The sequence below is a fragment of the Schistocerca americana genome, chromosome X (genome assembly GCF_021461395.2).
Source record: "Schistocerca americana isolate TAMUIC-IGC-003095 chromosome X, iqSchAmer2.1, whole genome shotgun sequence".
Classification (NCBI taxonomy): Eukaryota; Metazoa; Arthropoda; class Insecta; order Orthoptera; family Acrididae; genus Schistocerca; species Schistocerca americana.
In genome coordinates this window covers 132,477,068-132,494,309 of record NC_060130.1, presented here as the reverse complement: position 1 = coordinate 132,494,309, position 17,242 = coordinate 132,477,068, and positions in this window count along the sequence as shown.

The following is a 17,242-nucleotide window of genomic DNA, read 5'->3' as shown; positions in this document are numbered from 1 at the left end:
CCCCTAGCCCAACCCTCCATACTGACATCCTCTCCTGCCTCCCCATCACCCGTTTTGGCCCCAACGCCTCAGTCACCCCTGCTCCTTCTCCATCTCCTACCCGCCAACCCCAACCCCCGCATCGCCCGCCGATCCTCACCGCCGTGATCACTCGGCTCAGTCCGTCGATCATGGAGGAGGAGGTGTTGGCGGAGCACAAGGTGCATCCCACACTGGAGGTGCGGGCGGTCCGCCGCATTTTGAACTCGGCCGGCCCCACCCGCCTTATGCGGGTTTTTTCTGAGGATGTCCCCTCCATTGACCATCTCCTGAAGGAGGGTGCCCTCCTCTTCAACCAGTGCTACGAGGTCGACCCCTCCCATTCCACTCCTCAATCCCTGCGCTGCCAGAGGTGTCTGCACTATAACACTCACCCGACAGCTGAGTGCCACGAGGCCCCCACCTACCCGCATTGTAGGCAAGCGCACTTCCTCTGGCAGTGCCCTAACCTTCAATCCCCTCCCTCCTGCAATACCTGCAATCTCCCCCATCCCACCTACTCCCAAAAGTGTAAAGCCCGACCCCCTCCGACCACTCCTGAACTCACCGTCCCTGTCCGTCCTCTGGACGCCCCCACCCCTCCTGGCAATTCCCTTCGTCCCCCCCCCCCCCCACCGCTGAGAACATCATCAGGTTCCTCACCATCGCCCTTCAGAATGTTCATCCCTTTCAGCGCCCCCACACCCACCAACAGATATCCCTCGCCGCCCGTTCCATTTTCCAACTCAAAATGTACGCTACCTACTCCAACAACCAGGCCCATTTCACCTTCTCCCATCTTGACACCCTTGTCTAAATCCCTGTCATGGCGCGACAGCAATGTATCCTTTTCAACAATATCCGCTCCCTTCCTGCCAACAAGAACCTCTTCCTGCACACCCTTTCCACCCACCGTGTGGATGCCTTCCGACTCAATGAAACCTTCCTCCATCCCCACCACTCCATCCACACTTCGCCCTATCTCCTCCATCGCTCCGATAATCCCCTCCCAATTGCGCGTGGCGGAGTTGCCATTTGTCACCACTGCCAGATCCTCATTCGGCTCCAACCTCTCCTTCCCGACCCCACTGAACACCTGATCCTTAATCTCTTCTTCCCCGGCCTTACCATTACCTGTGCCACCATCTATGTCCGCCCCAATGCCCCTATTCCCTTTGACTCCCTCTCCCACATCGACCGTACCTTCTCCTCCTACGTGATCACCGCCGACCTCAACATCCATAGTCGTTCCGCTGCCCAGTTACGGCAGTGGCATCGGTTCCTCTCCTCCCTTCAAGGCGACCTCATCCCCATCCCCCAGCACAACCGTCCTGAATCCAACTCCACTCCCGATGTTATCCTCTCCTCCCCCAACCTCCTGGAGCCTATTGGTAGCGACCATCTCCCTGTCCTCCTCACCATTTCAGACGGTCGTCGCCCCCGCCCCGACTCTCATAATGACCCTCCCCCTACGTATTTCTATGACTATTCCCGCGCCAACTGGAATGCCTACCGGGATACCCTCTCCACCCTGGTCGATAGCCACCCTTTCACCTACCACCACCCCGACGATGTCACCCATGCCGCCTCCTTTCTCCAGTAGACCTTGTCTGAGGCCGTGGAGGCCCACGTCTCTACTGTCGCCATCCAGCCCCACCGTCCTACCTTACCCCCGCAGGCCGTCCTCCTCCTCCGTGAATCCCACCGTCTCTACCGTGCCTTCCTCCGCACGCGTGACCTGGACACACTACAACGCCACCGGCAGCTCCAGCGACACATTCGTAATTTGCTCGCGGATAAGAAACGCCGGGACTGGCGACAGACATGCACCCATTTAAATGCTACCCTACCTATCAACTCGTCCAAGTTCTGGTGAGCCTTCCGTTGCCTTACCGGAACTAAACCCTCCCCCTACTATCCTCTTCTCCATGATGATCACCCCTTCCCTGACACCCTTAGTAAGGCCAATCACTTTGCCTCCTACCTCTCTGATGTATTTTCCATCCCCGATGATCCCCTGTTCGATTACTCCCTCTTCCCGGATATCCGCGATCGAACTGACACCTCTGTCCCTCCCCTTGCTCCTGGTTTCCAGTACTTGGACAACATTGCACACACGGAACTCAATGCCCCTATCACTACACAGGATCTCATTGCTACACTCAGCACCAAACGCAACACCGCTCCTGGTCACGATCGTGTCACCTACCGTCACCTTCGTGAAGCTCCTGTCTCTTTCCTCTCCACCCTGGCCAGGCTCAACAATGTAGTCCTGTCCACCGGTTACTACCCCGACCTGTGGAAAACCTCCCGTATCCTCATGTTCCTTAAACCTGGCAAACCGCCATCCGCCGTCTCCTCCTACCGTCCCATCAGCCTTACCACGGTCTTCAGCAAGGTCCTGGAATCTATCCTCACCTGACACATCCACCAGCATCTCCGCCAGCACCGCCTCCTTCCCGTTACACAGTGTGGCTTTCGGCCGTCCTTCTCTTCCGACGATCTTCTCCTTCACCTCTCCCATCTCCTTTCTGACCAGCTTAATTCCCGTCACTCCGCAATCTTCCTCTCCCTGGACCTCGAACGTGCTTATGACCGCATATGGCATTCCGGTCTCCTCTTCAAGCTCCAAACCTTCGCCCTTCCCATTAACTACGTCCGTCTGATCGGCTCCTTTCTCTCCCGCCGTCCTTCCTATGTCACCCTCCATAACACAGATTCCTACTCCTTTTTCCCCTCCGCCGGTGTGCCCCAAGGCTCCATCCTCTCCCCCCTTCTGTACCTTTTGTACACGGCGGACATGCCGCTGCCGTCACCCCCTGTCCACCTTCTCCAGTTTGCCGATGACACCGCCTTCCTTGCCCTTGCCCCCACCCTACAGCGCTCCCAACACCTTCTCCAATCCGATCTTGACCGGTTCACCGCTTGGTGCAACCAGTGGTTGCTCAAGGTCAATCCCTCCAAAACCCAGGCGATCATTGTAGGCAAAACCACCCCTTCCTTCCGCCTCCTTGATTTCTATATCACCATCTATGGCCGTCCTATCGCCCTCACTCCCACCCTTACGTACCTTGGCGTCACCCTCGACCGTTGCCTCTCCTGGACTCCCCATCTCCGGACAATCCAAGCCAAGGCACGCTCCCGACTCAGTCTCCTCAAGCTCCACTCCGGCCGTACGTGGGGTCTGGACCCCTCCACCGTCCTCCACAGCTATAAATCCCTCATCTGCCCTATCCTTTGTTACGCCCATCCAGCTTGGATCTCCGCGCCCCCCTACCTTTTATAAATCCCTCCAAATCCTTGAACGCCATGCTCTCCGCCTCGCCTATCGCATCCGTCTCCCCTCCCCCACGCGGATCCTGTACGATCTCATCCCCTTCCCCCACCTCCTCCTTTTCCTTGAAAGGATATAGATCCTGTACACCTCCCGTAAACTCGATCCTCCTCACCCCCTAGTCTCCCCGATCCTCTCCCACCCCCGCCCACTGCCGTGCCTGTATTCCCACGTCCCACCCAGTCTCCATCTCTCCACCCTTCTTACCCTCTCCCAAGGTGGCTTCCGTCAGCTCCCCCTCTCTGATGATGTCTTCCTCCCCTCCATCTACCCCTCCTATCAACTTTGACCCTGCCCCACCCCCCACTTCCGGTGTCCTTTCCTTTAGGCACCCTCCCTCCCTTCTCTTCCCTTCCCTTCTCTTTCCTTTTCCCCCGTCTCCTCCCTCCACCCCTCTTCCCCCGGGTTGCCCCTCCCCTTTCCTCCCTCCCCCTATCTCCCCTGCCCGTGGCATCTCTGCTCTCCCCCCCCTCTACCCCCCCCCTCCACTCTTGGCAGGTCCCCGAACTCGCACACGCTCAGTGAACATTCGCGCGCCGGAGATCATCGCCATCTGTGTCTCTTGTGTGTGACGTCGTTTTGTGTGTGTTTTTTTAGTGTCCGCCATCACGCTTCTACTTTCTCTTGTGCTGTCGGATTCACCAGCGTTCTGTGCGCCGTGTCAACGTGTTTTCAGTGTCGTTATCGTCGAGTGTGAACGGCTCCGTGTTTTTGTGTATCTGTGACCACTCTTTTTTGCACATCACTTTGTTCATACTGATTCTCCATTCTGAGTTCTGTTATTGTCAACACTATGGCTGAAGAGCGGCGTAGCATGCCGCTGACAGCCTACCTGTTGTTTAGGTATTAAAATAACAAAAAAGGAAAAAAAAACAAGTGTGGTGTCTGGTGGTGACAACACACAAAAAATGGTCCAAATGGCATTGAGCACTATGGGACTTAACAGCTGCGGCCATCAGTCCCCTAGAATTTAGAACTACTGAAACCTAACTAACCTAAGGACATCACACATATCCATGCCCGAGGCAGGATTCGAACTTGCGACCGTAGCGGTCGCGCGGTTCCAGACTGAAGCGTCTAGAACCGCTCGACCACACAGTTTTGTAACATGGAAGGATATCAGTGAGGATACATTGGCACAATTACATAAAACGGATTCCGTACAAATGGAAGAAGCTAGCACTCAGTGAACAACATTGATAAAGTACGTGAAATGCACATCGTAAAAAAAAGTGAAGAGAGGTAGAACTCACTAAAATATCTACGACACATTCTTAGCTAAAATGAAACTGAGTTTTTCAAACGTGGGTACAAGGTATCTGGTCTACATTACTCGATGACATCTGGGTGCCAACTGACTCACTGTACACATCTTGTGGTTGGAATACCAATATAACGGTTTTAATGTTTTTATGTGTGCATTAATGGATACTAAATTACGCATTTGTTGTAATATTTTATTTTATTGAACAGCTAGATGTTCACTTATTTTGATCACATTTTTATACATGGACGCCATCTTGCGGTGATAATTTTCGGGGGTCCCCTTAAACAGATGGATGTTTGTTAGATAATAAACTGGGCGATGTAATAGATATAATAGAATGTTATTTGTCATTTAAAACTGTATTGTATCAATCAGTCGTATCAGTACTTCAGTATTTCAAAACACAAAATTTTCATTAACGCCATTTGACGGCTTCTTCATCTAATACTTCGATGTGTACAGTGATTCAGTTTGCATTCAAATGCCATCAAGTAATGTAGATGACATACTTTGTATCCGTGTTTGACAAATTCAGTTTCATTATAGCTATGAATGTGTTATAGATATTTTGATGAGTTCTACCCATCTTCGTTTATTTTACGATTTAAATTTTATGTATTTTATCAGTGTTGTTCACTGAGCGCTTGCTTCTTCCGTTTGTACGAAGTACGTTCTATGTAATTGTACCAATATATTTTCACTGATAACCTTTCATGTATTTCTTTCGTGGAGCCTTTGAGAATGGCGTAAGGCAATATAAAATTAATAAATACGTTGGTCAAGATTAATTTTTGGAAATTTGTGGTAAGATCTTATGGGACCAAATTGCTAAGGTCATCGGTCCCTAAGCTTGCACAGTACGTAATCTAACTGAAACTAACTTACACTAAGGACTCGAACCTCCGACGGAGGGTGCCGCGCGGACCGTGACAAGGCGCCGGCTACACCGCGCTGCTCAACACTAATATCAGTTTTTGAGTGCAGTAATATTACGACATTGAGTGTCTCGGTTTCTGGTACTGTTGTGATTCTGATTTTGTTTTGCGTAACCTGTTTTGTGTAACCTCATGCGGGAAACCGGTCACCCATTTGAACTCCCAGTTGATCAAACGCCAGTGGGTTGGATTACCAGTAGCGAATAATGATTAGTCAAGTAAGAACTAAACGGGAAAGTGCCTGGTAACAAGGAGGAACTATTTGTTGCTAAACGATTTGGTTAAATGAATTCGCTGAGAAAGAAGAGTTTTGGTACTTTATTTTACTAGTTTGTTACATGACGATGTAGAATAACGTAGGTTAATGAATAGCCAATGGACCGTGTGGTTTATGTTAATTTAGAGTAAGGGGGAGAAGAGAGAATTTGTATTCATTTTGTGTTATTGTGTCAACTTGTTAAACGTGTGTCCAGATGTTTTTTGTCCAGATATGTAAACACACACAAATCTGTAGGTTGGATTTCTTCGAAGAAGGGAGGAATGTTGCTCCACAATCTGTTCTGGGAGATTGAACTGCCTGGCACCAATGCAGCAAAAGGACGTATTATGGAGTGAGGTTCGTCATTGTGGTGACAAAACGCTAGTAAGAAGACATATTCAGAGTGCAGGAGTACTTAGTGAGTACAGTGACGCTGCAAAATACATCTATCTCCGCTTTTTCAGCGCTTTTCAAAGCGAAGTTCAGACACCTTTCAGCTACAGCAGGGTGTTCAGAAAAACTGACCAGACAAGGTAAACACGCCGAGTGAAGTCACAGTTGCTCCACTGTGGCGAGTGAGTGCACAAACTTCTTTGGTTTCGGGGCTAAAGTTCTACTGAGAGAAAAGCACTAACCAGCCTGGTTTACATAAGTAGTACTTTACTCAGGCTCTCTCTGTCAGTGTGCTCACACGTTTTCAGACGACATCCAGGTATGTACGTGATGGTGAATTACACCGGCAGTGCCAGCTAACTTCGAGATGAAGACCGTTCGTAATACGCGGTGACACGGATAATCACCTACTCTGGACTTTAGCTACACAAGCTATAGGTGTCTGCCTGAGCAGAAGATTGTGAGCGGGCTACCTGACGTTTTCAGACTGTCGAGTCACCTACTGGGTATCTCCCGAGGGCGTTCACTTTTCTGGTATGTTGTGTGTTCGAGTCCGGACTGTTAGCTGCCTGGCTACTCTGTCGCTACTATCCAGTCCTTTTCGCTTTCCATCGCCCAACGCGAGCACACGCCTTCAGTATCGATCGTTTGAGTACTGTCCGACCATGCGCTGTATTCCGCTGCCCGAGGCCGGCAAGCAGCCTGCACATGGCTTGTCAACTGCTGCCGTCCTGCTGAAATCAGCGAGTGACGCTGCCTGTGCACGCAGATGCCCAGGCCGTCCTGCTGACGGAAATCCTAAATCTAGATTGCTAAACGGGGATCAGATACCCCACTCCTCTCGAACGGCTGGCCAGTGTGTTAACCTCTGCGCCATCTCGCAAAGCGAGTACCACAAGATGAGTAGAAAGTGACGCTGCTTTTCCCATATCGCTGGAACTGCAATTAGAAATTTAGGGTAAATGGGGAAGCACATTCCTACTAAATTAATTGTATAAATTGTTTTCTGGATGCTTTCTAGGCCACATTAAGCCTCTGGAAAGCAATAATTTGCGTATATCTTGATTAGTTTCAACCACATCTTTAGATCACTTTCCAAATTTATTTCTATTTCCTATTCTAATGTAACTGTGTATAGAGATATGAATACAGTCAGGAGCAACATCTGTTTTTCGTAAACAGTTGTTAATGGTAGAATTAACTCCACACTCTTACAAATGTATGATAGTCAAAGTGTGGCAGGCAATGTCAGATATAAATAATTTCTTATATTTCACTTGTAATGCATAGCTCTCTCACTTTTAAGGCTCATGCTGAAGTGTGTCCAGTAGAGACTGTTTCCACATCCATTTTTGATGATAACAACTTTGTTTCTCGTTTACTCAGTGTTGTATTATTATTTCTTCTTCGGTTTATTGTGTCATGTTTCTCGCTCAGCTATTCTACGATAGCAGCTGCCTCTTCAGTTCTTTTCAGTTCCATGCTGTCTAAACCGACAGTTTCACTACACACTTTTGATTATAGAATTTTTGTGTTTCCTTCCTTCAATGGTGAATTTAAATTATTTCTTCAGTCATCGATCGAATTTCTTGTTTTCTTCGTTTCGATGGATTTTACCCTACCAATGGCTCGTAGGTTCTCCTTCGCTTGGGTTTATCTGTATTGGATGTTTTATATTGTCAGTTACAGAGCTCTTGAGACTGAACTTTATCCTTAACCTGCAAAAATAATTCCATCGCACTCAATCTGTTGACTGAATAGCATTGTTTCATAACCTGAAGGGAATTGGGCGTGGGAGTACTTAATTAATACAGTTGTTTTACATAGGTACAGTCCATTAAGTGCCGCACAGCTTGAGCAAAACTTCTTTCTGCTCAAAACGTGGCAGGCACTTCCATACATGCGGGACACATCTTGTAGATTCTTAGGCGAGGGTCGTCTCCTCCTCTGTATTTCCCTAAGCGGTGACTATTTTTAACCCTCCTGAAAAGTTCTTGTCATTCATTCGTGCAAGAATGTAAGGATCTGACCTAAATGTCAGAGCATTTTGCATGATGTCAGTGGAAACTTTTTTGAACATTAGTTTGTAAACAATAGGAAGGAGAGGTGTCACCATTCATACATGCCATAGAAGCAAAGGGAATGACCGTAAAGTCAATCAGTCTGTAACCGTAGTGCGTTTGGATGAGAAGGCCGAATTTTAAAACATTTTTAGGGGCTGATCTGGGCTCCAGAAGCAGGTCGCCAAATTCCCTGGAGTGAGGCGAGGGGGTCTGCGTCATGCGTAGAACGATAGCTGGTAGCTGTTCCTCCTTTTTCAAGATGAATGTTGAGCTTTATGCTAGACTGGTTTAACTTTTTGTAGGAAACGCGCTGCAAGTGTGCTTCGTGTTTTTCATTTCACATGGGCTACGTGGACATCGGCAACGGATATTCTTTCAGCTTCGAGAAAAGAGAAAGGAAAATATCACGGTTGTACTTCTGGACCTCAGACAATTTTACGTTATTAGGGCCGATAGGAACACAAACTAGCCTTTGCGTGGATTCGGTTGCGTCATGTGCACAGTTTTCCACGGGAAACGTAACACTCTGCATACGGTGAAGTTTCACGACAGGCATCTTAGAATCCCGCTGGAGCCCTGTTATCTAACGATGGAAATGAGTTTATCTTTTGCTGTGTTTCTTTACGGTGGGCTGCTGCAGTCAGGCTTCAACTTCTGTGGCCTTGCCTGGCGACGAAGGTCGCAAGGACACTATTCGGTTTCCGTAGTCCCTCGTATATCCCCAGGGAAAGATCCTCTGTGGATAATGGGCTGTCGCAGTCTGGAACCTACCGTAAGTAAACCATCTTCCGCCGACATGAAACTGAATCAGACTTTCCCGTAACCTGCAGCCAGATACTACGTCATCGGAGACTCTTTCTTCTGGCTTGACAGGCTCAGTTACGAGTCTGAAATATTGGCAGAAAGTAAATAGACTTAACAGGATTATTTTCAGAAGTAGTAAATAACGCAATACGAAAAAGGCGCAAAAAGCTGTGAGATAGAGCAAAATAGGTTGATTGATCGGAACTGTGGAGGACAACTGGAGGTCGCCTCAGACTGTGGCAACAATTTCAAGCAACGGGTTTATCATTCCGAGGGTTCATAAAAGGAGAAACAACGATAAGAATGCGTGATAATGCACGATATTTGCTATCATGAATTTGAAGGAATTGGACTGTGATCCAGTTCTGTTAAAATTAATTTCGTAGTTATAAATTATACACACATCAAAAAAAGTTTTGCATCACCTCGGGTCCGAGAGTTCAGGAACCTGTACAGAAAACTGGAATAGAGATCAAAATAAACATCATTTCCGTCCTTTTTATTGCTCATGAAAACCACACATTGCATACTGTACCACCATACAGCGAGACCTTCAGAGGTGGTGGTCCAGATTGCTGTACACACCAGTACCTCTAATACGCAGTAGCACGTCCTCTTGCATTGATGCATGCCTGTATTCGTCGTGGCCTACTATCCACAAGTTCATCAAGGCACTGTTGGTATAGATTGTCCCACTCCTCAACGGCGATTTGGCGTAGATCCCACGGAGTGGTTGGTGGGTCACGTCATCCAGAAACAGCCGTTTTCAATCTATCCCAGATATGTTCGACAGGGTTCATTATTCAACATGGTGGCGTTGCTGTCAGGGTTCCTCCGAGCCATAATTCGTAGGTAGCGGTCATCCACTGCAGTAGTAGCCTTTCGGCGGCCTGAGCGAGGCATGGCATCGACAGTTTCTGTCTCTCTGTATCTCCTCCATGTGCAAATAACATCGCTTCCCTTCACTCCGGGACGCCTTGCCACTTCCCTTATTGAGAGCACTTCTTGGCACGAAGTAACAATGCGGACGCGCTCGACCTGCGGTACTGACCGTCTAGGCATGGTTGAACTACAGACAACGCGAACTGTGTACCTCCTTCCTGGTGGAATGACTAGCGCTGATCGGCAGTCGGACCCCCTCCGTCTAATAGGCGCTGCTCATGCATGGTTGTTTACATCTTTGGGCGGGTTTAGTGACATCTCTGAACAGTCAGATGGACTGTGTCTGTGATACAATATCCATAGTCAACGTCTATCTTCAGGAGTTCTGGGAACTGGTGTGATGCAGAACATTTTTTGATGTGTGCTGCTGCTCCCGGGGGAGGTTCGAGTCCTCCCTCGGGCATGGGTGTGTGTGTTTGTCCTTAAGGTAATTTAGGTTAAGTAGTGCGTAAGCTTAGGGACTGATGACCTTAGCAGTTAAGTCCCATAAGACTTCACACAAATTTGAACATTATTTTTGATGTGTGTACTTTTTAAGAGTGACTTTTTGCACTTCATTGTGGATTAGTGTGATCATAAATAGGCCTATTCGTCATATCTCTTTTGTAAATGTTCTTTATATTAACAATGCACTTTCCTGTGTTCTTACTAACAAAAGATTAGGAGGAGATGAAAAAACAGCAGATTGTTGAAAATCGTGTTTCAATGGTATAAAATTGATGTATATTGTAAAATAACGTGGATTAAGAAAAAATATAAAAAGTTTGCATTACATCTTTGTGCAGTAGAACCGTATTAAGGGATAAATTGTGTTCTGTGGGTGTAAGTGGGTGGAAAGACGGGGCAGAGGTTAAAGTGTGAGGGATGAAAGGTCGCAGGGTTGTGATGATGCACTGTCTTGGAGATGTCTTGGATAGCGGTGGGATACCAACATGTCAGCCGCCATACAGCTCGGCAATCAGGAGTGCCATTCCTATTCGTAGAAGGACTCCTTTGGTTGTCATCCGCGATACCCTTACAGTAGAGCGGTGCGCCAACGATATTCTACGCCCCGTTTGTTGCCCTTTGTGGCAAACCATCCTAAGCTCACATTTCAGCAACATAATGCCCGCCTGCACTACTGCTTGTCCTCATGCTTGCCAAACCCTACCTTGGCCAGCAGGGTCACCGGATCTTTCCCCGATTGAGAACGTTTGGAATGTTATGAACAGATTCCTGCAACCGTCTCGGGATTTTGACGATCTGACGCGTCAGTTGGACAGAATTTGACACTATATCCCTCAGGACGACATCCGACAATTTTATCAGTCAATACCAAGCAGAATAACTGCTTGCATAAGTACGCGTTATTGACTCGCTCAATTTTTGAAGTTCTCGAATAAGTCATCAAATTTTTCTGAGACTGTTATTATTTGTTTGTCTGTTTATGTACATCAGATCTACCAAGTTCCGTCCCATTCGGATAAGTCCTTCGTGGTCCACCACTTTTTCTTTCTTAGAGTGTACAGGGTGCACCTGAAAAGTTCACCGAGTGGTCTTAGAAAATAAAAGGAACAAGAGTTGTAAACAATATACCTTTATTGGTTTTCAAAGTAATCATTATTAGCTACAACACACTTCTGACATCGACTGTAAAGCTGCCGGAAACTGTCAGCAAACACTTCTTGTGGAATTGCTCGAAGCCACGTGGTCACGCGTTGTTGGATATCCGCACGGTTACAAAAGATGAGACTTGGTGTTACCAATACGATCCGGAAACCAAGCGACAGCCACTTGCTTCGTGTTCATCGCCTTCCCCATCTTCCTCGGGTAGAAATCCGCGTTGGATGAAGCCCTTACTGTTGCAAAAGGCGGTTAGCATCGTCTTAATCTTGTACTTTGTCAGCCAACATATTTTGGGTGGTGTGGAAGATGATGAACACCGTGCCATTGACAGGTCTGACCTCCTGTAATGATGTGGATATGCAATACTGCGTGACCACTGTGCTTTGAGTGATGGCACAAATCCGTCTGCTGACAGTTTCCAACAGCTGTACAACCTATCATAGAAGTATGTTGTAACTAATGGTGATTACTTTGAAGGCCATTAAAGGTGTTTTGTTTGGAACTCTTGTCTCCCTCATTTTCTGAGACCATTCGCCGAACGTTTCTGACGCACCTCGTAAAATCATATTGTCCTTTCACCGTTATTAATTTTTTGTATTTCTACATCTCTGTCATCAAACAGTGTGACTAAATGAAATTTAAAATGTTTATTTGACAGCAGAAATTTTTAAAAGGCTGCATAACCAGTTTCGACGCACTGAGTCATCATTTTCAAATATAATCACAAACCTGCAAAACTGCATTAGTAATTGCAACCACACGTCTTTCAAACATTACGAAAAATACACTAAAACCAATAAACTGAAGCAAAGGCAGCAGAAACGGGTCACAAGACATCGTCACAATTTTTGGTTGATCACTCATTTCACACGTTAATTGCAGTGTAGATGAAAACGGCATCGGGATGAAAGATGTTATATACTCTTGCATAGCGTCCTGCAGTGATACAACGATCATTTAGCAAGCAAAGGCTCACACGTCGTAATCTTACAACGTGCAGCAAGCCCAAAACTAGAACACAGTACGGAATCGTACTGTTTTGCTAATGAAACCTTACAAACACGACGCTCTCCCATTTGGGGCTAACATAAGACTCTAGTGATCCGTTCCTGCTGCCTCTGCTTCAGTTTGCTGGCTTTAGCTCATTTTTCGTAATACTTGAAAGAACTGTGGTAGCAATTATTAATGCAGTTTTCCAGGTTTGTGATTACATTTGAAAATGACGATTTAGTGCGTCGAAACTAGTTATCAACCTTTTAAAAATTTCATTGTTTTAGTGAGTGTAGCTTGACGACAGTTTGTGATGTCAAATAAACATTTTAAATTATCAGTATTTCACATGGCCCTATACTGTTTCTTTCAACCATTTTTGTAATTTTTTCTCCTTAGTGGGCTGGAGGTTGTTCGTCAGCTAACTCACCTTTGTGTGGTTTTCCCGTCCTACCCGCGATCTCTCGTAAGCAGGCAGCAGGCACACTTCGCCTCACTGGCATGTTTTCCTGAAGTCCGCCCACGTGGGTAAGAAACTGAAAAGTACCAGCTTGTGACTAGTTTTCCTCGACATTTTCGAGACTCCTGGTTTCGTGCTATTATATTCTCCAAATGTTAGCTGAGAAATTTGGAAATTGACGCACGTAAAACTATAAAAGCTTTCACAAAATTTTAGGGGAGGGGGTTATGATCCACATGTCTCCCCCCCCCCCCCTCACGGATTCGTGTCTGTCTACGGTGAAACATACGTGCGCTTTTGACTACAATATCTTGTCTCGCTCTCGTAACGGGTAGGCGTTCAATCGTACCGCATATGGAACTGCACGTTGTTCCAAAGAGTGGGCGAGGTATGACAAGTTGTTGAAATATCGTCTCAAACTAACGAGGGCAGGTAGCCTTCAGTTGCTGGTTCACGAAGAAAGACCGCGCTGTACCAGTAACGTTTGCTGGGTTTCTCAATGGCGTCGCTAGAAAGCGGTGGCTCATCTTTTGGCGCGCAGCACGAGGAATGCCGTGCTGTGACCTTGAGCTGCGCTGCGGCGTGCCGTAAAGCACGAAACGGCCGAGACTCCCACACGGCTCCGCCTCGGCTGGCACGGCCATTATACTCCGCGGGCTTCAACAGCGGAACTTTCCGCAGCGCGGTTTCTTAGCCGACATTCAAAAATAGCGTGGCGCTAGTGGGCAGCGCGCACTCGTGCCAGTTGCAGTCTCTCTCCACGTTTTACTGCCCTCTGGGCTCGCTACGCTGCTGCCAAGCACGTTACACTACTCGTATGTGTTTCATATTCGGCTCACCATAACTGCGTGCTCACCAGGTAGTAGTGCCAGCAAATGGATGTGTGGCGCCTCACTCGAAACTCTCGTCAAAGTTCTCGGCTTTGAACCAATGGACTCAGTGCTGTAGAAAATGACTCAATGCTAAAACAATAATAAGGGTAATAACTGTACGTCCCTATCCCGCAAGTCAGTGTACGGTGTGTAGTGGATTGACCCACCTCGTATTCCACTCGTTAAAGGTGCGCTGTGGAAACGACCATTTCCACGGCTCTGTACGAGGCCGTATTTCTCTAATTGTACCATCGTGAGCAATCTGCGGTACGTATACGGTAGGAATGTGCCTCCAGTAACGTACGGCAGTGTTGGAACATTTATTTATTTATTTGTCGCAATGACAGGCTAGTAGTTGGATAGCTAGGATAGATAATAGAATACTCGTGCTTGCGTATAATAAAACATGTGCGGAACAAATATTACTACTTTATACATGCAAATACAACAGAAGAAGTAAAGGAAAAATGAAAAACTATTTCCTACGACAACAGCACTACAATTGATACCTTAACCAGTTACCCAACTACTAGTATTACTGCAAGTGTGATAACTGTCACTACACTTCTCTGATTTGTTCGTTCATTACGTTCATCGTTTCCTTCCAGAGTTAACACATCTGAGCTATTGAGAGTTCTTTTCCACAACTGAAATCGTCCTGAAACTATCTCAGTTTACCGCTGTTGTCTGTTGGATTCCTGGGCACAGGATGCTATGGCAGCAGAGTTTCCACTCTAGAAGTTGATCTCATAATCCACATTTCTGAAATCTAGAGCCCTAACCCGATAGCTAGTCTTGAAAACCAGTTGCCTTATCTCCATCTGTACGGAATGTTGACTGCACATAAGGTATCATGCTGTCGTGTTATCGAATTAGTGTCTCGCAAAGTTCTTCCTGATAACCCTGGATACCGCAACTGCAATACCGTCCAATACGCGTGAGCTCGATTGGATCATCTGTGCTACCTTGGCATTAATTGTCATTAGTGACTTTCATCCGCGACCGAATGCGTGTTTGTGAGCAAAACGTGAGCAACACCTACGCTACGGACTATCCACACTGCCACATATCTATCATTTATGCACCTGACTTTTAATTTTATATACGAGGCGGCTTCAAAAAGTAAGCTACACACGATTATGGCAGGCCAAGTAACTTGTACCACTACACTTCTAATTTTATATACGAGACGGTTTCAAAAAGTAAGCTACACACTATTATGGCCGCCCAAGTAACTTGTACCACTGCACTTCTAATTTTACATACGAGACGTCTTCAAAAAGTAAGTTACACATTATTATGGCAGGCCAAGTAACTTGCACCACTACACTTCATAGTGACACAGATAAATGACACCTTATTCAGCATAGTGACCAATTCTCTATAAAGAACGGTCGGACAATTCTACTAATCATTCAGTTCTTTGCCGATAGAAGTCCACGCCTCGGTTACGGAGCCATTCGAGAAAAGCTGTGTGAACGTCCTCATTGTTGGAAAATCTCTTTCCTCCCAGATGTTTTTTCAGCTTGCCGAAAAGATGGAAATCGCACGGTGGAAGAGCTGGACTTCCCGATCAACGCAGCGTCGGTCAAATTGTTGACACCATTTCGCTATGGCTGGACACGATATTGTATTGGGGCCATATACAGCCAGAATTTCAGGCCGAATCTGTGTGCAATTTAGACATTTTGCCAACAAGAGTGGTAGTGACAAACATACTTAACTTTGGAGTAGGTTTCCAGTCGGCGCGCCATTTGAATCGCACACTGCCCGCATCTCGTGGTCGTGCGGTAGCGTTCTCGCTTCCCACGCCCGGGTTCCCGGGTTCGATTCCCGGCGGGGTCAGGGATTTTCTCTGCCTCGTGATGGCTGGGTGTTGTGTGCTGTCCTTAGGTTAGTTAGGTTTACGTAGTTCTAAGTCTAGGGGACTGATGACCATAGCTGTTAAGTCCAATAGTGCTCAGAGCCATTTGAACCATTTGGATCGCACACTGTGAGGCACCTGTTATCAGTTCCGCAGCAGAATTGTGTCTGCGGGAAATACGGAACGCGAACTCTCTTCTGACCTTGTGCCACACTTGTTGCACAATGGTCTTTAGCGCGGGCTGACATGTGTGACTTACACTGTATTCGGGTCATGACCAGTCGAGTGATGTTTCAGACTGCGCGACAGATTAAGAAATCTCATTCTCAGTCTCTCGTTGGTGTTAGGCACGAATTCATAATTACACTGCGCAAAAGATATAATTTTTTCCAACCTCATAATTTTCCCCCACTGCGCCACCTAAGTTTGAATTTTGGCTCGAATGTGTCTACAACCTTTGTCTGTTACGGTGCAAAATCGTGGCGCCCTGTGACGTCACAATCGGGCTCGGCAACAGCAGTGTGTCAACATAAGTACGGAAAAAAGGCCGCAGCTCAGAAGCCCGTGTGAGCTGTAAGGTGGGTTAATGATGTCATATTGGCGCCAAATTTCACCACAATTCTACGCAACGCCATCACGGACGTGTCACACGATGTGAAGAACGTCACATTCCTTCTTCCACACATTTCACCCCCTTCTTTTTTTGACACCTTTGCTATGGAGGTCATAAGCGCGCCACACAGCATTTAAATCACGAGGTTTTCTTGTGGGTGGCCGAGGAAAACATTTCAGGCACTTTGACACTCAGACTAGAGACGAACAGCCATCAGGAGGTGGTATAAAGGGCATCAGTGAAACAATCCTTTCCCTTGCCACACATTTCGCGGTCGGAAACGACAGTTTGCAGTGCGACGAGCAACAGGATGACGTCCTTGACAGCCTTAGACATTGCTGACACCACCGGACAGTGCAACCCTACTCTAAGGACATCGTGGCGCTGCAGTCCAATTGAACGTAATCTGACCCTTTGGGATGTAGTGCGACCGCAGTTTTTGCACTGGTATGCAGGGTGGAATGACGTAGGGCCATTCAAAACCATTCGACGAAATCTGCACTTGACGTGAAACAGCAAAGGGTGTTTCGCGCCTTCCCGTGGTGAGATCACGCAGGGGTGCAACGTTGACACGTGCGCGAATAAAACGGCAAAGCGTTCTCACCCGCCTTCTGGACCTACCTCGGTGCCATCCACGCACGTTCAAAATGTATGTCAGACACTTCGACACCTATTCAGCTGAATGCTGCCTTGTGGCTGCTCTAGTAACCCAAAACAAAAGGCCATAAGGGTTGTATTCGAATATATGTCCAGGATGGACGTGCGAAAGGTAATAATCACTTCTCTGATTCCTCTTGCTAGGTAGGTTCTTGGAATTTTACGA